The following is a 23545-nucleotide window of genomic DNA, read 5'->3' as shown; positions in this document are numbered from 1 at the left end:
ACAGAAGCAGCACAAGTGTCCATCAGTAGATGAATAGATAAAGAAGTTAAAGTATATATATATATAATGGAAAATTATTCAGCCATAAAAAGAATGAAATCTTGCCATTTATAACAACATGGATATAACTAGAGGGTATAACGCCAAGTGAAATAAGTCAATCAGAGAAAAGCAAATAAGTTTTGATTTCATTGATATGTGGAATTTAAGAAACAAAACAAATGAGTAATGGTAAAGAGAGAGAGAGAGGGAGACAAACCAAGAAACAGACTCTTTACAGAACAAATTGCTGGTTACTAAAGCAGAGGTGGGTGGGGGGATAGGTGAAATAGGTGAGGGAGATTAAAGAGTATATGTAATATGAAGAACACAGATTTATATGTTGAATTGTCACATCACTATAGTGTACACATGAAACTAATACAACACACCATAAGAAATACACTGGAATTAAAATAAGAAACATAATTTAAGACTGGGGGAGGCAAGAGGGCCGAAGAGTAGGGGACCTCGTTCCAATGGGTCCTTGAATTTAGGTATCTATCAAATCATTCTGAACACCTATGAATTCAACCTGAGATGTAAGAAAAGAATTGCTGGAATTCTACAAATAGAAAAGCAACCACTCTTTGCATGGTAGGAGGTGCAGAGACATGAATCTGAGGGCATATATCAGAAGATAAATGGCAGGGGATGGTGGAGAGCCTCCATAGGCCAGCTAACAGAAAGTGATATAGCCCTGGAGCACAAAATCGGAATATTTATTTATTTATTTATTTATTTATTTATTTATTTATTTTAATTTTTAAAAATAATTTTATGAACAATTTTAGATTTATAGAAAAGTTGCAAACATAGTACAGAGTATTCCCATATATCCCACACCCAGGTTCATTTTCTCGTAATGTCATTTTAGGATTGTGCTTTTGTCATTACTAATCACACTGCTATTAACTTAATTCCAGACTTCATTAGGATCTCACTAGTTTTTTCATTACTGTCCTTTTACTTCTAGGATATGATCCAGGATACCATATTGTATTCAGTTGTCATGTCACCTTAGTCTCTCTGGTCTATAAGAGTCTTGCAGTCCTTTTCTGTTTTTTTTGTTTGTTTGTTTGTTTTATGACCTTGTTACTTTTGAGGAGTACAGATCAGATATTTTGTAGAACATCCCTCAAATGTTTCTCTAATGTTTTCTCATTATTATACTGGGTTTATAGGTTTTTGGAAAGAATACCGCAGGGGTAAAGTGCCCTTCTCATCATATCATATCAGGGGTACATGATATTCATATGACATCACAAGTGAGGTGAAACTTGATCAAGTCAGTGTCAGATTTCTCCACTATAAAGTTACTGTTTTCCCCTTTCTTTTTTTTCTTTTTTTATTTTTTATTTTAATGTTTTTTTTTATTATATTATGTTAGTCACCATGCAGTACATCCCCGGTTTCCGATGTAAGGCTCGATGATCCATTAGTTGTGTATAACACCCAGTGCACCATGCAATATGTGCCCTCCTTACTACCCATCACCGGTCTATCCCATTCCCCCACCCCCCTCCCCTCTGAGGTCCTCAGTTTCTTTCTCATAGTTCATAGTCTCTCAAGTTTCATTCCCCCTTCTGATTACCCCCCCTGTCTTTATCCCTTTCTTCCCCTACCGATCATCCTAGTTCTTATGTTCCATAGATGAGAGAAATCCTATGATAGTTGTCTTTCTCTGCTTGACTTATTTCACTTAGCATTATCTCCTCCAGTGCCGTCCATGTTGCAGCAAATGTTGAGAACTCGTTCTTTCTGATAGCTGAGTAATATTCCATTGTATATATGGACCACAACTTCTTAATCCAGTCATCTGTTGAAGGGTACCTCGGCTCCTTCTATGATTTAGCTATTGTGGACATTGCTGCTATGAACATTGGGGTGCATATGGCCCTTCTCTTCACTATGTCTATATCTTTGGGGTAAACACCCAGTGGTGCAATGGCTGGATCATAGGGTAGCTCAATTTTTAACTTTTTAAGGGACCTCCACACTGTTTTCCAGAGTGGCTGTACCAACTTGCATTCCCACCAACAATGTAGGAGGGATCCCCTTTCTCCACATCCTCTCCAACAATTGTTGTCTCTTGCCTTGTCAATTTTTGCCATTCTAACTGGCGTAAGGTGGTATCTCAGTGTGGTTTTGATTTGAATTTCCTTGATGGCTAATGATTTTGAACATTTTTTCATGTGTCTGTTAGCCATTTGTATGTCTTCATTGGAAAAGTGTCTGTTCATATCTTCTGCCCATTTTTTTGATGTGTTTATTTGTTTCTCGTGTATTGAGTTTGAGAAGTTCTTTGTAGAACTTGGATACCAGTCCTTTATCTGTAGTGTCATTTGCAAATATATTCTCCCATTCCGTGGGCTGCCTCTTAGTTTTTCTGACTGTTTCCTTGGCTGTGCAGAAACTTTTAATCTTGATGAAGTCCCATAAATTCATGTTATCTTTTGTTTCTCTTGCCTTTGGGGATGTGTCATGAAAAAGGTTGCTTTGGCCGATTTCGTAGAGGTTGTTGCCTATGTTCTCCTCTAGAATTTTGATGGATTCCTGTCTCACATCGAGGTCTTTCATCCATTTGGAGTTTATTTTTGTGTATGGTGTGAGAGAGTGGTCAAGTTTCATTCTTTTGCATGTAGCTGTCCAATTTTCCCAGCACCATTTATTGAAGAGACTGTCTTTTTCCCACCGGATGTTTTTCCTGCTTTATCAAATATTAGTTTCCCAAAGAGCTGAGGGTCCGTTTCTGGGCCCTCTATTCTGTGCCATTGGTCTATGGGTCTGTTTTTGTGCCAGTACCATGCTGTCTTTGTGATCACAGCTTTGTAGTACAGCTCAAAATCTGGCATTGTGATGCCCCCAGCTTTGTTTTTCCTTTTCAACAGTTCCTTGGAGATTTGGGGCCTTTTCTGGTTCCATACAAATTTAAGGACTATTTGTTCCAGTTCTTTGAAAAATGTCCTCGGTATTTTGATCGGGATAGCATTGAAAGTGTAGATTGCTCTGGGTAGCATGGACATTTTAACTATGTTAATTCTTCTGATCCATGAGCATGGAATATCTTTCCACCTTTTTATGTCTTCCTCAATGTCTTTCAAGAGTGATTTATAGTTTCTAAAATATAGGTCCTTTACGTCTCCGGTTAAGTTAATTCCAAGGTAACGTAGGGTTTTTGGTGCTATTGTAAATGGGATGGATTCCCTAGTTTCTCTTTCTTCAGTCTCGTTATTCATGTATAGAAATGCAACTGATTTCTGAGCATTGATTTTGTATCCCGCCACGTTACTGAATTGCTCTATAACCTCTAATAGTTTGGGAGTGGCTTCTTTTGGGTTTTCCATATAGAGTATTATGTCATCTGCAAAGAGAAACATTTTGACTTCTTCTTTGCCGATTTGAATACCTTTGATCCCTTTTTGTCGTCTGATTACTGTTGCAAGGACTTCTAGTACTATGTTGAATAATACTGGTGAGAGTGGGCATCCTTGTCGAGTTCCTGATCTTAAGGGAAAGGCTTCTAGCTTTTCCCCATTGAGAATAATATTTGCAGTAGGCTTTTCATAGATGGCTTTTATGAGATTGAGAATGCCTTCTATTCCTACACTCTGAAGGGTTTTAATCAGGAAAGGATGCTGTATTTTGTCAAATGCTTTTTCAGCATTGATTGAGAGGATCATATGGTTCCTGAGTCTTTTCTTGTTGATATGATGTATCACGTTGATTGATTTGCGAATATTGAACCACGCTTGCATCCCAGGTATGAATCCCACTTGATCGTGATGGATAATCATTTTAATGTACTGTTGGATTCTATTAGCAAGTATCTTGTTGAGGATTTTGGCATCCATATTCATTAGGGAGATTGGTCTGTAATTCTCCATTTTGAGGGAGTCTTTGCCTGGTTTGGGAATCAAGGTAATATTGGCCTCATAGAATGAGTTTGGTAGCTTTCCTTCTGTTTCTATTTTTTGAAATAGCTTTAGGAGAATAGGTATTATTTCTTCTTTGAATGTTTGGTAGAATTCCCCAGGAAAACCGTCCAGGCCTGGAGTTTTGTTATTTGGAAGGTTGTTTATCACTGACTCAATTTCTTCATAACTAATTGGCCTCTTTAAGGAATCAATTTCTTCCTGTTTCAATCTTGGTAGTTTATAGGTTTCCAGGAAGGATTCCATCTCTTCCAGATTGCTTAGTTTATTGGCATATAGCTGTTGATAAAAATTTCTAATAATCCTTCCAATTTCAATGGTGTTCATCGTGACCTCTCCTTTTTCATTCATAATTTTAATAATCTGGGTCCTTTTTCTTTTCTTTTGGATATGTGTTGCCAGTGGTCTGTCAATTTTATTGATTCTCTCAAAGAACCAGCTTCTAGTCCTGTTGATCTGCTCTACTGTACTTCTGGTTTCTGCTTGATTGATTTCAGCTCTAATTTTGGTCAACTGCTTCCTCGTGCGTGGATTAGGCCTGTCCCTCTGTTGCTGTTCCAGCTTCTTGAGGTGAGAATATAAAAACTGCATTTTAGATTTTTCTATTCTTTTGAGTGAGGCTTGGATGGCTATGTATATCCCCCTTAGGACTGCCTTTGCAGTATCCCATAGGTTTTGGACTGTTGTATCTTCATTCTCATTGGTCTCCATAAATTGTTTAATTTGATTTTTGATTTCCTGGTTTATCGAGTCATTCCTGAGCAGGATGGTTCTTAGTCTCCAAGTGTTTGAGTTTCTTCCACATTTTTCCTTGTGGTTGAGTTCCAATTTCAGAGCGTTGTGGTCTGAGACTATGCAGGGGATAATTTCAATCTTTTGGTATCGGTTGAGACCTGTTTTGTGTCCCAGAACATGGTCTATTCTTGAGAATGTTCCATGGGCATTAGAATAGAATGAGTATTCTTTGGTTCTGGGGTGTAGTGTTCTATATATATCTATGAGGTCCAACTCGTCAAGTATGGCATTCAAAGCCTTTGATTCTTTGCTTAGTTTTTGCCAGGGTGTTCTGTCTATTTCTGAGAGTGGAGTGTTGAGGTCCCCTACTATTAATGTATTTTTATCTATATGTCTCTTTATTCTGGTTAAGAGTTGGCTTGTGTATCTTGCTGCTCCCCTGTTGGGGGCATATATATTTATAATTGTCATATCCACTTGTTGAATACTTCCTTTAAGAATAATATAGTGCCCTTCTGTGTCTCTAACTATAGTCTATTGTTTAAAATCCAATTTATCTGATATGAGAATTGCTACCCCAGCTTTCTTTTGAGGTCCATTTGCGTGAAAGATGGTACTCCATCCCCTTACTCTCAGTCTGAATGCATCTTTGGGTTCAAAATGAGTCTCTTGTAGACAGCAAATGGATGGGTCATTTCTTTTTATCCAATCTGCAACCCTGAGGCATTTTATGGGAAGGTTCAAACCATTTACATTAAGACTGATCACTGAGAGATATGATTTTAATGATGCCATGTTGCCAGTAAAGTCTTTGTTTGTATTGGCTGTGAGTTTCTGTTCTGTATCACTCTTGGGGCCTTTTTACTTTTATAGACCCCCCCATAATATCTCCTGTAGGGCTGGTTTCCTGTTTACGAAATTGGTTAATGACTGGTGCTTCTGAAATTTCTTTATTTCTCCATCAATTCTGAATGACAGCCTTGCTGGATAAAGGATCCTTGGCTGCATGTTTTTCTCTGAAAGAGCTTTAAAAATGCTCCCCCAACCCTTTCTCTCATTCCAGGTCTGTGTAGACAGATCTGACGTAATTCTGATGCCTTTGCCTTGGAACGTGAGAAATTTCTTTGCCCTGGCCGCTTTCAATACTGTATCCTTGGATCTAATATTTGTGAAATGCACTATGACGTGACGTGGCGTAGGTTTCTCGTGGTTGAGCTTGGGAGGGGTCCTCACTGCCTCTTGGACACGAATGTTTGTTTCCCTAGCTAGATTAGGGAAGTTTTCAGCTACAATTTGTTCAAATATCTCTTCTAGACCTCTGTTTTTCTCCACCCCCTCGGGGATGCCGATGATTCTAACATTGGATCGTTTCATTGAGTCAGTAATCTCCCGTAACCTACATTCGTGGGCTTGGATTTTTTTAAGAGCAGCTTCTATTTTGGTTTTTTCCTCTATTAACCCATCCTCTAATTCACTAACCCCTTCCTCTGCTTCTGTGACCCTGGCCGTCAGAGCCTCTAGTTTTGCCTGCATTTGGCTCATAGAATTTTTAATTTCTGTCAGATTTGCTCTCATTTCTGTCCTTAGGGATTCTATATTCTCAGTAACCTTTTCTTTAATAGTTTTTTCAATTCTACTCATCATTTTGACCATCCTTACTCTGAATTCCATTTCTGATACTTTGGTTACATCCATATCCATTATTTCTGTGGCTGAGGCCACAGATTCACTGTCTTTTCTTTGTGGGGGGGGGGCTTCTCCTTCTTGTCATTCTGATGAGGAGAGGTTGCGGGGTTGTCCAGAGCCCAAATTATTGACTGGGTCCCAGGCCGTGCCCCTTCTTTTATAGGGATCTTAGAGATGTGGGCTTCTTCTTTAAAGATTTTATTTATTTATTTGTGTGGCAACCAACCAGCGAGAGAGGGAACAGAGGCAGGGGAGTGGGAGAGGAAGAAGCAGGCTCCCAGCGGAGGAGCCTGATGAGGGACTCCTTTCCGGATCACCGGGATCACGCCCTAAGCCTAAGACAGGCGCTCAATGACTGCGCCACCCAGGCGCCTGGATTGTGGGCTTCTTGATTTTTCAGCCTGCCTTCTGTGTTCTGGGGGAGGGGCCTGCCGCGCCGATACTCAGGCAACCCTGTTTGGGTAGAGTCTCCGTGTCCTCTGCGAGGGGGGATGGGGATGGGCACTCTCTGAGCTGTTATTTCCAGGCTTTTGTTCTCTGGCGGCTTTCCCTGGCGGTTTGCTGTGCCTCTTCTGAGAGTTAGAGCAGCAGCTGCCGAATTTCAGCCTCTGTCACAGAACAGAGGGATTGCAGCCCGTTCTCTACTAATGTTCTGGCCACTTTAACTCTGTTACTGTTGGTGCTGCTCAACCCTGCAGTGTCCCGGGATGTGCGCCCCACACCCGGCGTCCCTGCCCTCACTTCCAGGGCCGGCGCGTCTCTGTCCTTTGTGTTTCTAACGCCGCCAGCCGCCAGCCGCCAGCCGCCCCGCGCACGCTCCGGAAGCTCCCGGTCTCAGTCTGGACCCAGTGAGTGCACCGGGATTCCGGTGTTCTGCCAGATGCCTGGTGGCGCGCGCACCCGGCTCACGGTCTCAGTCTGCTGTTTTGCGGGTGTCAACCACGAGCCCGCCCGCTCCCCAGTGCATGTTGCTACCGCTTCCCGGCACCTGAACGCGGCGGCTCCATCCCCCTTCCGTTTATCTTCTGATATCTGTGCACGGTTTCATGGCTCCCCACTTTGTACCTCAATACTCAGCGCTGGAGATGTTCATTTGTAGAGATCCAGATGCATCTTCCTGCGTCTCAGGCTGGTTCCGTGGTTGTTTAGGCTGGTCTGGTACCTATCCAGCTCGAATCGAGGGACCGGCTGAAAATGGTGTCTCCTACTCCTCCGCCATCTTAACTCCTCCCCTCAAAATCGGAACTTTTAGAGTCTTCTCCTATGAGGGACATCCCTACCTGAAAGGTGCTCAGGTGGCGAATCAAGGAAGAATCCTAGGTGGGACAGTGTGGTCTCAGGATCCCCAGGGTCACAGAAAGGATGAGGGTGCCTGAGTGTGGCAGAGTTTTCAAACACTGGAGTGGGGAAGCCAGGTACAATTAGCAAGCCCCAGAGTGGCCTCTCAGCAAGTTGTGGCCATAAACTGCAAACCACAACATGATCAGGCAACTGCTCTCCAAGCAGGGAACCAGCAAGCAACATCTGCTGCAAGACCCTGCTCCTTCCCCCGGGAGGAGTGGCGTGGGTACACACACAATCAAGCAACCTCTCCCCAAGCAGGGGCCCAACAAGCAGCCAGGCCATGGTGAGACCCCCTTCCCTCCCCTGGGAGGCTTGGTGCAGGTGTGCACCACAAGAATCTGTGGAGCTTGGCACACGCAAAAGGCTTGATTGCTTCTTCCTGAAGGTGCACTGAAGAGTGGGGGCAGCAGTCATTCAGATCTGGGGCTGGAGATCCGGGTGTCGCCATTTTTACCTCTTTTGTTCATCATCTAAAGCATCGTGAAAAGCCTTTGGAGAACAAAAGCCACATAGAACAATCTTAAGCAGATTACACTGAGCCCAGCCCCCTGGCAAGGGGTGGAGCAACTCCGCCCAGGCAAAGACACCTGAGAATCAATGCAACAGGCCCCTCCCACAGAAGACTAGCAGGAACATCAGGCGAATACCAAGTTTATGGGTCACACAGAAATGAAAAACACCTGCACTAGGGAAAATATTATATAGAATTCAAGGGTTTTTTTTTAAAGATTTTATTTATTTATTTGACAGAGAGAGACAGCCAGCGAGAGAGGGAACACAAGCAGGGGGAGTGGGAGAGGAAGAAGCAAGCTCCCAGTGGAGCAGGGAGCCCAGAATTCAAGGTTTTTTCTCATGATCTTTAGTCTTTCAGTTTAAAATTTTCTTTTTCTTTTTTTCTTGTTTTCCCCTTTTCAACCCGTTTCTTATTTTACCAACTCTTTGTTCTTAAGTCTTTTTTTTTTAACTTCTATTTTTACATTTACGTTTTATAGATATATTCTTCATTTTTGGCTTCCTTTCATGGTATTCAATTTTATCTTTGTGTATATATAAGTTTCGCTTTCTTCGCACTTTGGGATTTAGTGTCCTCTAACAAACAAACAAACAAACAAACAAACACACCAAAATACACCCAGGATCAAGTGGATCACCCTGTTTTGTTCACCTGGGAGATTAAATTCTCTCCTCCCCCCCTTTTTTTCTTTTTCTTTCCTTTTTTGGTTTATGACCTCTTCGGATTTGTCTAGTGTGTATTTTGCTGGGGTCATGGTTGATAGTTTTGAATTTGTTCTCTCATTCATACATTCTTCTCTGGGCAAAATGACTAGAAGGAAGAATTCAAAACAAAAGAAAGAACCAGAGGTAATACCCTTTGCCACAGACCTAATTGATACGGATATAAGTAAAATGCCAGAGCTGGAATTCAGCATAACGATTATAATGTTACTAGCTGAGCTTGAAAAAAGCATAAAAGACACTAGAGAACCTCTTAGTGCAGAAATAAAATCTAAGCAGGCTAAAATTAAAAATGTTTTAACTGAGATGTAGTCTAAAATGGATGTTCTAACAGCAGGGTAAATGAGGCAGAAGAGAGAGTCAATGACACAGAAGACAAGATGATGGAAAGGGAGGAAGGTGAGGAAAAGAGAGAGAATAACTAATGGACCACGAGGGCAGGCTTTGAGAAATCAATGATACCATCAAGTGAAACAATATTAGAATTGTTGGGGTTCCAGAGGAAGAAGATAGAGAAGGACAGAAGGTGTATTTGAGCTGAGAATTTCTCTAATCTGGAGAAGGAAACAGGCATTCAAGCCCAGGAGGTACAGAGAACCCACCTCAAAATCAATAAAAATAGATCAATAGGGGCACCTGGCTTTCTCAGTGTGTTAAGAGTCTGCCTTCGGCTCAGGTCATGATCTCAGGGTCCTGAGATCGAGCGCCACTTTGGGCTCTCTGTTAAGCGGGGAGTGTGTTTCTCCCTCTCCCTCTCCCTCTGTACTCTCTCTCACACAAATAAATAAGAGCTTTAAAAAAATAGATCAGTACCATAACATATAATAGCACTGGGTATTATATGCAACTGATGAATTATTGAACTGTAACATCTGAAACTAATGATTTGCTATATGTTGGCTAATTGAATCTAAATTTAAAAAATTTTTAATTTAAAAAGAAGATACATTCCAGTATCAGATGCAAAGTAGTATAAGGAAAACTGTTAAAATGAGAGTCTAAAGCGCTTTATTGTCACTCCAGCCAACTGTTTTTCTCTGTGATCCTTGATTGGTCCTATGTTCCTCTCTAAACTTCAGTTTCCTCCTCTGTAAAATGAAGGTTAACATGCCTACACCACAAGGTTGTCATGAGACTCAATGAAGGTGCTTTGATAAATGCAAAGTGCTATACAAATTAGAAATAGTATTATAGTAAGGTTTAATTGTGTTCTCTTACATGTCAGGAAGTGTTCCTGATGCCATCAGCTATTTTGATGTCAGTGACACAAGGCACCACATCCGTCTCTTTGTCATCTTTAAGCTACACTTTAATCACACTTGCATTATGTCATCTAATGGGATGTGAAGTAGCAGTATCCTTCACTACTTCAAGAAATTGTGCTGCTACATATTTGAGGCATGTTTGCTACTGGCATCCAAATGCAACTTTGTTGAAAAGAAGACATGTCAGCAAACAGAACACTGAATTGAAATGTGTTAAAAACCCTCTGTTTTGGTGAAAGTCTACAGCCCTTTACCTGTTTACTTTGCTCCAATATAACAGCCATTTATCATTTCAGAAATAGCCTCTGCTCTAACTTCACCCTAAATAACTTTGACATACAACTGCAGGAATTCAAAACAGAAAATAAAACTAACAAATGTCCACTAGAAATGCTAACACTAAAATGTAAACACTTTACCACCTGGTTTTCACAGTATCCTTTCTCTATTAGCTAACATTAATCTTTGAATCAGCACAAATTGATAATTTTATAAAGCTGTTACTGTAATACAATGATAGAAATACCATTTAATGCTGCAATTGTCTAGAAAAAATGAACACTCTGATAAGCTTGTAGCTTTAGTTTCCTTTGTATAGGCTTCTCCTTCCAGATGCAGATAGCCAGGCAAGACTCCGGACTTCAGGGTAATAGTTAAAGAAGGAAATGTAAGAGATAAGTTTTGAAGGATGAAGTAAAGAAATGGACTTGGGAGAAAAGAAACTTCAGGCAGAGATCAGTGTATGCAAATGAAAATTTGCAGGGATGGGTATTCTCAAGTGCAAAGTTCCCAGAGGAGGGTGGTGGGATATGAAGTTGAAGAAATAGGAAGGGACAAGGCAATCTGGGCCTCATATGCTATACCAACGATTTCATATTTTGTCCTTAAGATAATGGAAGTCATTAAAGAATTCTAAGTGATTGATGTGCCAGAAAGATCACTCTGGCTGTAATGTAGAAATTGGATTGGAGTTTATCCTTGTGTACGGTGTAAGAAAATGGTCCAGATTCCTTCTTGTAAAATTGGCTGTCCAATTTTCCCAGCACCATTTGTTGAAGAAACAGTCCTTTTCTCCATTGGATATTCTTTTCTGCTTTGTTGAAAATTAGTGGACCATAGACTTGAGGGTCCATTTCTGGGGTTTCTGTTCTGTTCCATTGATCTATGTGTCTGTTTTTGTGCCAGTACCATACTGTCTTGATGATCACAGTTTTGTAACACAGCTTGAAGTCTGGCATTGTGATGCCACCAGCTTTGGTTTTCTTTTTCAACATTCCTCTGGCTATCCGGGGTTTTTTCTGGTTCCATACAAATTTAAGGTTATTTGTTCCAGCTCTGTGAAAAATATCAATGGTATTTTGATAAGGATTGCATTAAATATGGGGATTGATCTGGATAGCATAGACATTTTTAACAATATTTATTCTTCTAATCCATGAGCATGGAATGTTTTTCCATTTCCTTGTGTCTTCCTTAATTTCCTTCATGAGTGTTCTATGTTTTCTGAGTACAGATCCTTTACCTCTTTGTTTAGGCATATTCCTAAGTATCTTATAGGTTTTGGTGCAATTGTAAGTGGGATTGATTCCTTAATTTCAATGTCTTCTGTCTCAGTGTATAGAAATGCAACCGACTTCTGTGCATTGATTTTATATCCTGCCACGTTGCTGAATTCCTGTATGAGTCCTAGCAATTTGGGGATGGAGTGTTTTGGGTTTTCCCATAAAGTATCATGTCAACTGCAAAGAGTGAGAGTTTGACTTCCTCTTTCCCAACTTGAATGCCCTTTCTTCCTTTTTGTTTTCTGATTGCTGAGGCTAGGACTTCTAGTACTATCTTGAACAACAGTGGTGAGCGTGGGCATCCCCGTCATGTTCCTGAAGTTAGGGGGAAATCTCTCAGTTTTTTCCATTTGAGAACGATATTCTCTGTGGGTTTTTCTTAGATGGCTTTTTATGATATCGGAGTATGTTCCGTCTATCCCTACACTATGAAGAGTTTTAATCAAGGAAGGACACTGTGTTTTGTTAAATGCTTTTTCTGCATCAATTGAGAGTATCATATGGTTCTTGTTCTTTCTTTTATTAATGTGATGTATCACATTGATTGATTTGCAAATTTTGAACCAACATTTCAGCCCAGGAATAAATCCCACTTGGTCAGGGTGAATAATGGTTTTAATGTACTGTTGGATCCTATTGGCTAGTATCTTGGTGAGAATTTTGGCATCCATGTTCATCAGGGATATTGGTCTGTTATTCTCCTTTTTGGTGGAGTCTTTGTCTGGTTTTGGGATCAGGGTAATGCTGGCCTCATAGAATGCATTTAGAAGTTTTCCTTCCATTTCTGTTTTTTGAAACAGCTTCAGAAGTGTAGGTAGAATTCCTCTGGGAAGCAATCCAGCCCTGAATTCTTGTTTGTTGGGAGACTTCTGATTACTGCTTCAATTTCCTTGCTGACCATGGGTCTTCTCAGGTTTTCTATTTCTTCCTGTTTCAATTTTGGTAGTTTATGTTTCCAGGAATATGTCTATTTCTTCCAGACTGCCTAATTTGTTGGCTTATAATATGTTCTTAAAATTCTTTGTGTTTCCTTGGTGTTGGTCATGATGTCTCCTCTTTCATTCATGATTTTATTAATTTGGGTCCTTTCTCTTTTCTTTTTGATAAGTCTGGCTAGGGATTCATCAATCTTATTAATTCTTTCAAAGAATCAGTTTCTGGTTTCATTGATCCGTCCCACTGTTCTTTCGTTATTGATTTCATAGATTTCTGCTCTAATCTTTATTATTTCTCTTCTCCTGATTGGTTTAGACTTTATTTGCTGTCTTTCTCCAGTTCCTTTAGGTGTAAGGTTATCTCATGTATTTGAGACTTTTCTAATTTCTTGAGAAAGGCTTGCATTGCTATGCACTTCCCTCTTAGGACCACCTTTACTGTAACCCAAAGGTTTTGAACAGTTGTGTTTTCATTTTCATTTTTTTCCATGATTTTTAAAAATTCTTTAATTTCTTGGTCGACTCATTCATTCTTTGGTAGGATGCTCTTTAACCTCTAAGTGTTTGAGTTCTTTCCGAATTTCCTCTTGTGTTTGAGTTCACGTTTCAAAACATTTTCATCTGAAAATAAGCAGGGAATAATCCCAATCTTTTGGTAGCAGTTGAGACCTGATTTGTTACTCAGTGTATGATTTATTCTGGAGAATATTCCATGTGCACTCAAGAAGAATGTGTATTCTGTTGCTTTAGGATGGAATGCTCCTTATATATCAGTGAAGTCCATCTGGTCATGTGTGTCATTCAAAGCCATTGTTTCCTTGTTGATCTTCTGCTTAGATGATCTGTCCATTGCTGTGAGTGGGGTGCTGAAGTCCCCTACTATTATTTATTATTATCAATGTATTTCTTTAATTTTGAAATTAATTGGTGTATATAATTGGCTACTCCCAAGTTAAGAGCATAAATATTTATAAATGTTAGATGTTCTTGTTGGCTGGACCTTTTAAGTGTGATAGAGTATCCTTCTTCATCCCCTACTACAGCCTTTGGTTTAAAATCTAATTTGTCTGAGAGGGGAAGTTGGAAACTGAGTAGGGGACCTTATTTCTACTGGTCCCCTGAATTTAGCTGGATATCTACCAAACCATTCTGAAAACCCAAGAAATCATCCTGAGACGTGAGAATATATATCTGGATCTCTACAAGCAGAAAGTCTCCAGTGGTCTCGAGGTATGAAGGGTGGAGCCGTCATTTTGCAGGCACATATTGGAAGATAAACAGAAGGGGGAGAGAGCGCCATAAGCTGGCATTGTGAAGGCGATATAACACTGGAGCACAAAAGCATTCTGGGCTGGGGACTGGGCACAGACTGGTAGACCAGTAGTGGTAGGGAAAGGACTTTAGTCCAGCTCCCAGACAGGATCCAGGAGCTACACGTGTGTGCATGTGAACCAGGGGTGGCTCACAGTTTTAGAAGCACAAAGGGGAGAGAAATGTCTGGCCCTGGGATTGACCTCTGGGAGAGTTGCTGTGGGGCTCACAACCCAGGAGGCTGCAGTTTTTAGCAGCACAGACAGAAATAGAGCCTGTGTGTACTAGATGAAGATACAGACTGTGATTTCTCTGCTCTGGGACAGAGGTTTGGGTGTGGTCACTTTGCTCTGACTCTTAGAAGAGACACCAAAAGCCTCCAGGGAAAGCCGCCAGAGAACAAAAGCTCAAAAAAAAAAAAAACTGGTATTCACTGAGCCTACCCCCATTCCCCCTAGAGGGGGCAGAGCAACTCTGCTCAAGCAGTGTTGCCTGAGGAACAGCACGGAGGGCCCCTCCCCCAGAAGTTAGGCTGGAAGAACAAGAGGACAATAAACCTAGGGTTCCTATAAAACAGGTGCATCTTGCTTGGGTCATGGTTAACACTTTGGACTCTGTACATTCCCTCAACCACCCCCCAACAGAATGACTAAGAGGAGGAACTCCCAAGAAAAAAAAGAACCAGAGACTAATGCCTCTGCCATAGGCCTAATGGATATAGATATAAGCAAGATGTCAGGGATAGACTTCAGAGTAACAATTATGAAGGTCATATCTAGGCTTGAGAAAAATATTAGTGACAATATAGACTCTCTAAGGGCAAAAATGAGATCTAATCAGGCCGAACTTAAAAATGCTATGAATGAGATGCAGTCTAAACTGGATACTCTGACTGCCAGGGAAATGATGCAGAAGAATGAATTAGTGAGCTAAAAGATAAGATGATAGAAAAGAAGGAAACCAAGGAAGCCTGGGAAAAACAGCTTAAAGCACAAGATATCAGACTGAGAGAGAATAATGATGCCATGAAACGTTCCAATGTCAGAGGGAAAAGATGGCGAAGGAGTAGGGGACCCTATTTCAACCGGTCCCCTGAATTGAGCTGAAACTCTACTAGGCCTTTCTGAACACCTACAATATCAGCCTGAGATGTAAGAAGATATATCTGGATCTCTACAAACAGAATATCTCTGGCAGTGGTCTTGAGGTATGAAGCAGGGAGCCGATTCTGTGGGCAGATATCAGAAGATAAACAGAAGGGGGAGGGAGCCTCTGTGAACTTGCACCGGAAGATAAAAGCCTCCCACGCTGGGGACTGGGCACAGACTTGAAGACCAGTAGCAGCGGGGAAAGGACTTTAGGGCAGTCCCTGAGACTGAGACTGGGAACTACAGGTGCATGCATGCAAACTGGGGGTGGCTTGCAGTTTTAAAAGTACAAAGGGCAGAGACGTGCCTGTCTCTGGGAGCCACAGCTGGGAGTGCTGCCATGGGGCACAAAACCTGGCAGACTGCAATTTTTAACAGCACAGATAGAAACAGAGACACTGTGGCCTGGAGAGCTCAGTGAAGAACAGACTGTGATTTCTCTGTTCTTGGACAGAGGTTTGGGTTGGTCACTTCTGCTCTGATTCTCGGAAAGATGCAGAAAGTCACCAGGGAAAGCCCTCAGAGAACAAAAGCTCAAAAAACCAGTATTCACTGAGTCCAACCCCCCAAACAGGGTGCAGAGCAACTCTGCTCAAGCAGGGTTGCCTGAGGAACAGGATGGCAAACCCCTCCCCCAGAAGTCAAGCTGGAAGAACAAGAAAACTACAACCCTAAGGTCCCTATAAAACAGGTGCATCTAGCTTGGGTCGTGGTTAACACTTTGGACTCTGTACATTCCCTCAACCACCCCTCAACAGAATGACTAAGAAGAGGAACCCCCAACAAAGAAAAGAATCAGAGACTGTGGCCTCTACCACAGAACTAATGGATATGGGTATAACCAAGATGTCAGAAATAGACTTCTGAGTAACAATTATGAAGGCCATATCTAGGCTTGAGAAAAATAGTGATAATATAGAGTCTCTAAGGGCAGAAATGAGATCTAATCAGGCCGAACTCAAAAATGCTATGAATGAGATGCAGTCTAAACTGGATACTCTGACTGCTGGGTAAACAAGGCAGAAGAACAAATTAGTGAGTTAGGAGATAAGATGATAGAAAAGAAGGAAACCAAGGTGGCATGGGAAAAACAGATTAAAACCCAAGGGATAAAACTGAGAGGGCTTAATGACTCAATGAAACGTTCCAATATCAGAATTATTGGGATCCTGAAGGGGTAGAGAGAGAGAGAGGTCTAGAAGGTATATTTCAGCAAATTGTAGCTGAGAACTTCCTTAACATGGGGAAGAAAACAAGCATTCATGTCCAAGAGGCAGAGAGGATCCCTCCCAAGATCAATGAGAACAGATCAATGCCCTGACATACAATAGTACACTTAGGAAATCTTAGATCCAAAGAAACAATCTTGAAAAGGGTGAGGGGGAAAAGATTTCTAATGTACAGAGAGAGGAACATCAGAATAACATCAGACCTGTCCACAGAGACCTGGCAAACCAGAAAGGGCCAGCAAGACATATTCAGGGTACTAAATGAGAAGAACATGCAGCCAAGGATACTTTATCCAGCAAGGCTGTCATTCAGAATGGATGGAGAGACAAGGAGCTTCCAGGACCAGCAGAAATTGAAAGATATGTGACCACCAAGCCATCCCTACAAGAAATATTAAGGGAGTTTTATAAAAAGAGAAAGACCCCAAGAATGATACAGAACAGAAATTTACAGAGACAATCTATAGAAGCAAGGACTTTACAGGCAACATGATGACAATAAAATCATATCTTTCAATAATCACTCTCAATGTGAATGGCATAATTGTTCCCATGAAATGGCACAGGGTTGCAGATTGGATAAAAACACATGACCCATCCATATGCTGTCAACAAGAGACTCATTTTGAACCTAAAGATACCTCCAGACTGAAAGTGAGGGGAGGGAGAACCATTTTTCATGCCAACAGACCTCAAGAGAAAGTGGGGGTATCAATTCTCATATCAGATGAATTAGATTTTAACCTAAGACTGTAGTAAGAGATACAAAAGGAAACTATATCATTCTAAAAGTGTCTACCCAACAGGAGGATCTAACAATTGCAAATATCTATGCCCCAAACATGGGAGCAACCAACTACATAAGCTGTTAACCAAAATAAAGAGACATATTGATAATAATACGTTAATAGTAGGGGACCTCAACACTCCACTCTCAGCAATAGGCAGATCATGTAAACAGAAAATCAACAAAGAAACAAGTGCTTTGAAAGACGCCCTGAAACAGATGGATGTCATAGATATATACAGACATTCCATGCTAAAACAACAGAACACTCATTCTTCTCACATGCACACAGAACTTTCTTCAGAATAGACCACATACTGGGTCATGAATCAGATCTCAACTGATACCAGAAGACTGAGATTATTCCCTACATATTCTCAGACCACAATGCTTTGAAACTGGAACTCAGTCACAAGAAAAAAATTGAAGGAAATTCAAACACTTGGAAGTTAAAGACCATCCTTCTTAAGAATGTTTGGGTCAACCAAAAAATCAAAGAACTTAAATAACTCGTGGAAACCAATGAGAATGAAAACACAGAATACCTAAAGGTGGTCCTAAAGGGGAAATACATAGCCATCCAAGCCTCACTCAAAAAAACAAAGAACAAAAAACAAAACAAAACAAAACAAAAAACCAGAAAAATCCCAAATACAAAACTAAATTTACACCTTAAAGAACTGGAGAAAGAACAACAAATAAACCCTAAACCATGCAGGAGAAGAGAAATAATTAAGATTAGAGCAGAGATCAATGAAATAGAAACCAGAAATACAGTAGAGCAGATCAATGAAACTAGAAGCTGGTTCTTTAAAAGAATTAATAAGATCAATAAACCACTGGCCAGACTTATCCAAAAGAAAGGAGAAAGGACCCAAGTTAATAAAATTATGAATGAAAGGGGAGAGATCACGACTAACACCATGGAAATAGAAACAATAATCAGAAATTATCATCAACAACTATATGCCAATAAATGAAGCAACCCAGAAGAAATGGATGCCTTCCTGGAAACCTATAAACTACCAAGACTGAAACAGGAAGAAACTGACAATCTGAACAGACCAATAACCAGTAACGAAAGAGTGATCAAAACCCTCCCAAGAACAAGAATCCAGGGTCAGATGGATTCCCAGGGGAACACTACAAAACATTCAAAGAAGGAAAAATACCTATTCTCCTGAAGCTGTTTCAAAAAATAGAAACAGAAGGAAAACTACCAAACTCATTCGATGAGGCCAGCATTACCTTGATCCCCAAACCAGGCAAAGACCCCATGAAAAAGGAGAATTACAGACTGATATCCCAGATGAATATGGATGCCAAAATTCTCAACAAGATCCTAGCTAATAGGATCCAATAGTACATTAAAAGGATTATTCCTCACGACAGGTGGGATTTATTCTTGGGATGCAAGTGTGGTTCAACATTCGCAAATCAATCAATGTGATAGAACATGCTAATATGAGGAAAAGAGACAAGAACCATATGGTCCTCTCAATGGATGCAGAAAAAGCATTTGAAAAAATACAGCATCCTTTCCTGATTAAAACTCTTCTTGTATAGGGATAGAGGGAACACTCCTCAATTTCATAAAAGAAAAAATCTATGAAAAGCCCACAGTGAATATCTTTCTCAACGGGTAAAAGTTGAGAGCTTTCCCTTAAGATCAGGAATACGACAGGAATGTCCACTCTTACCACTATTGTTCAACATAGTACTAGAAGTCCTAGAAACAGCTATCAGACAACAAAAAGAAATAAAAGGTATTCAAATTGGCAAAGAAGAAGTCAAATTCTCTCTCTTTGCAGATGACATGATACTTTATGTGGAAAACCCAGTAAACTCCAGCCCCAAATCACTAGAACTCATACAGCAATTCAGTAATGTGGCAGGATACAAAATCAATGCACAGAAATCACTTGCATTTCTATACATGAACAATGAGACTGAAGAAAGAGAAATTGGGGAATTGATTCCATTTACAATAGCACCAAAAACCATAAAATATCTCAGAACAAAACTAACCAAAGAGGTAAAGGATCTACACTCTAGAAAGTACAGAACACTGATGAAAGACAGTGAAGAAGACACAAAAAGATGGAAAAACATTCCATGCTCATGGATAGGAAGAACATAGTTAAAATGTCTCTGCTTCCCAGAGCAAGCCATACTTTCAACACCATCCTGATCAAAATACCAATGCCATTTTTCAAAGTGCTGGAACAAACAATCCTAAAATTCGTGTGGAACCAGAAAGACCCTGAATCACCAAGGAAATGTTGAAATGGGAAAACAAAGCTGGGTGCATCACATTGCCTGATTTCAAGCTGTCCTACAAAGCTGTGATCACCAAGACAGCATGGTACTGGCACAAAAACAGACACATAGACCAATGGAACAGAAAAGAGAACCCAGAAATGGACCCTCGGCTCTTTGGGCAACTACTCTTTGACAAAGCTGGAAAAAATATCCAGTGGAAAAAAGGCAGTCTCTTCAATAAATGGTGCTGGCATAATTGGACAGCTACATGCAAAGGAATGAAACTTGACCACTCTCTCACACCATACACAAAGATGAACTCCAAATGGATGAAAGACCTTGATGTGAGACAGGAATCCATCAAAATCCTAGAGGAGAACATAGGCAGTAACCTTTTTGACATTGGCCACAGCAACTTATTTTATGACATGTCTCCAAAGGCAAGGGAAACAAAAGGAAAAAATGAACATTTGGAACTTCATCAAGATAAAAATCTTCACAGCAAAGGAAATAGCCATCAAAACTAAGAGGCAACCCACGGAATTTATTTGCAAATGGCATTACAGTTAACGGGCTGGTATCCAAGATCTATAAAAAACTCAAACTCAACACCCAAAAAACAAATAATTGAGTCAAAAAATGGGTGGAAGACATGAACAGACACTTCCTCAAAGAAGACATACTAATGGCTAACAGACACATGAAAAAATGTTCAACATCATTAGCCATCAGGGAAATACAAATCAAAACCACGATTAGATACCACTTTACACGAGTTAGAATGGCAAAAATTGACAAGGCAAGAAGCAACAATTGTTGGAGAGGATGTGGAGAAAGGGGAACTCTTTTACACTGTTGGTGGGAATGTAAGTTGGTACAGCCACTTTGGAAAACAGTATAGAGGTTTTTCAAGAAGTTAAAAATAGAGCTACCCTAAGACCCAACAATTGCACTACTGGGTATTTACCCCAAAGATACAGATGTAGTGAAAAGAAGGGGCACATGCACCCCAATGTTCACAGCAGCAATGTCCACAATAGCCAAACTGTGGAAGGAGTCAAGATGCCCTTCAACAGATGAATGGATAAAGAAGATGTGGTTGATATATACAATGATATATTACTGGGCTATTGGAAAGGATGAATACCAACCATTTGCATTGACATGGATGGAACTGGAGGGGATATGCTAAGTGAAATAAGTCAAACAGAGAAAGACAATTATCATATGGTTTCATTCATATGTGGAATCTAAGAACTAGCATGGCGGACATTAGGGGAAGGAAGGGGAAACTGAAGGGGGTGAAGTCAGAGGGAGACACAAACCATGAGAGCCTCTGGACTCCAGGAAACAATCTGAGGGTTTCAGAGGGGAGGGCATTCAGTGGATGGGGTAGCCTGGTGATGTGTATTAAGGACAGCACATGTTGTAATGAGCACTGGGTGTTATACCCAATGAAACATGGAACATTATATCAAAGACTAATGATGTACTTTATGGTGACTAAATAACATAATAATAAAAAAACTAATTTGTTTGATATGAACATTGCTACCCCATCATTCTTTTGAGGTCTATTAGTATGATAAATAGTTCTCGCATTCACTTTCAATCTGGAGATTTCTTTAGTTGTAAAATGAGTCATTTGTAGACAGCATATAGATGGGTCTTGCTTTTTTTTTTATCCAGTATGATACCCTGTGTCTTTTGATTAGAGCATTTTGTCCATTTACATTCAGAGTAACTATTGAAAGATAGGAATTTCATGCCATTTTATTACCTGTGCAGTCCCTGTTTCTGTAGATTGTCTCTGTTTCTTTCTGGTCTATATTACTTTGGGCTCTCTCTTTGCCTACAGGATACCCTTCAATGTTTCTCGCAGGGCTGGTTTAGTGATCATAAATTCTTTTAGTTTCTGCTTGTCCTGGAAGCTCTTTACCTCCCTTTCCATTCTGAATGACAGCCTTGCCCAATAAAATATTCTTGGCTTCATGTTTTTCTCATTTAGTACCCTGAATATATCATGTCTGCCCTTTCTGGTCTGCCAGGTCTCTTGAATAGCTCTGCTGCCAGTCTAATGTTCCTACCCCTATAGGTTAAGGAGATCTTGTCTTGAACTGCTTTTAGGATTTTCTCTTTACTCTGAAATTTGCAAGCTTCATTATTATATGTTGTGCTATTGATCCATTTTTTTTTATTGATTTTGAGGTGGGTTCTCTGTACCTCCTGGGCTTGAATGCCTGTTTCCTTCTCCAGATTAGAGAAATTCTCAGCTCAAATACACCTTCTGTCCTCTATCTTCTTCCTCTGGAACCCCAACAATTCTAATATTGTTTCACTTGATGGTATCATTGATTTCTCAAAGCCTGCCCTCGTGGTCCATTAGTTATTCTCTCTCTTTTCCTCACCTTCCTCCCTTTCCATCATCTTGTCTTCTGTGTCATTGACTCTCTCTTCTGCCTCATTTACCCTGCTGTTAGAACATCCATTTTAGACTACATCTCAGTTAAAACATTTTTAATTTTAGCCTGCTTAGATTTTATTTCTGCACTAAGAGGTTCTCTAGTGTCTTTTATGCTTTTTTCAAGCTCAGCTAGTAACATTATAATCGTTATGCTGAATTCCAGCTCTGGCATTTTACTTATATCCGTATCAATTAGGTCTGTGGCAAAGGGTATTACCTCTGGTTCTTTCTTTTGTTTTGAATTCTTCCTTCTAGTCATTTTGCCCAGAGAAGAATGTATGAATGAGAGAACAAATTCAAAACTATCAACCATGACCCCAGCAAAATACACACTAGACAAATCCGAAGAGGTCATAAACCAAAAAAGGAAAGAAAAAGAAAAAAAGGGGGGGAGGAGAGAATTTAATCTCCCAGGTGAACAAAACAGGGTGATCCACTTGATCCTGGGTGTATTTTGGTGTGTTTGTTTGTTTGTTTGTTTGTTTGTTTGTTTGTTTGTTAGAGGACACTAAATCCCAAAGTGCGAAGAAAGCGAAACTTATATATACACAAAGATAAAATTGAATACCATGAAAGGAAGCCAAAAATGAAGAATATATCTATAAAATGTAAATGTAAAAATAGAAGTTAAAAAAAAAGACTTAAGAACAAAGAGTTGGTAAAATAAGAAACGGGTTGAAAAGGGGAAAACAAGAAAAAAAGAAAAAGAAAATTTTAAACTGAAAGACTAAAGATCATGAGAAAAAACCTTGAATTCTGGGCTCCCTGCTCCACTGGGAGCTTGCTTCTTCCTCTCCCACTCCCCCTGCTTGTGTTCCCTCTCTCGCTGGCTGTCTCTCTCTGTCAAATAAATAAATAAAATCTTTAAAAAAAAACCCCTTGAATTCTATATAATATTTTCCCTAGTGCAGGTGTTTTTCATTTCTGTGTGACCCATAAACTTGGTATTCGCCTGATGTTCCTGCTAGTCTTCTGTGGGAGGGGCCTGTTGCATTGATTCTCAGGTGTCTTTGCCTGGGCGGAGTTGCTCCACCCCTTGCCAGGGGGCTGGGCTCAGTGTAATCTGCTTAAGATTGTTCTATGTGGCTTTTGTTCCCCAAAGGCTTTTCACGATGCTTTAGATGATGAACAAAAGAGGTAAAAATGGCGACACCCGGATCTCCAGCCCCAGATCTGAATGACTGCTGCCCCCACTCTTCAGTGCACCTTCAGGAAGAAGCAATCAAGCCTTTTGCGTGTGCCAAGCTCCACAGATTCTTGTGGTGCACACCTGCACCAAGCCTCCCAGGGGAGGGAAGGGGGTCTCACCATGGCCTGGCTGCTTGTTGGGCCCCTGCTTGGGGAGAGGTTGCTTGATTGTGTGTGTACCCACGCCACTCCTCCCGGGGGAAGGAGCAGGGTCTTGCAGCAGATGTTGCTTGCTGGTTCCCTGCTTGGAGAGCAGTTGCCTGATCATGTTGTGGTTTGCAGTTTATGGCCACAACTTGCTGAGAGGCCACTCTGGGGCTTGCTAATTGTACCTGGCTTCCCCACTCCAGTGTTTGAAAACTCTGCCACACTCAGGCACCCTCATCCTTTCTGTGACCCTGGGGATCCTGAGACCACAC

This window comes from Ursus americanus, chromosome X, assembly GCF_024610735.1.
Source record: "Ursus americanus isolate L20-20 chromosome X, mUrsAme1.1.p, whole genome shotgun sequence".
NCBI classification, from domain to species: domain Eukaryota; kingdom Metazoa; phylum Chordata; class Mammalia; order Carnivora; family Ursidae; genus Ursus; species Ursus americanus.
This window is presented reverse-complemented; position numbering follows the sequence as displayed.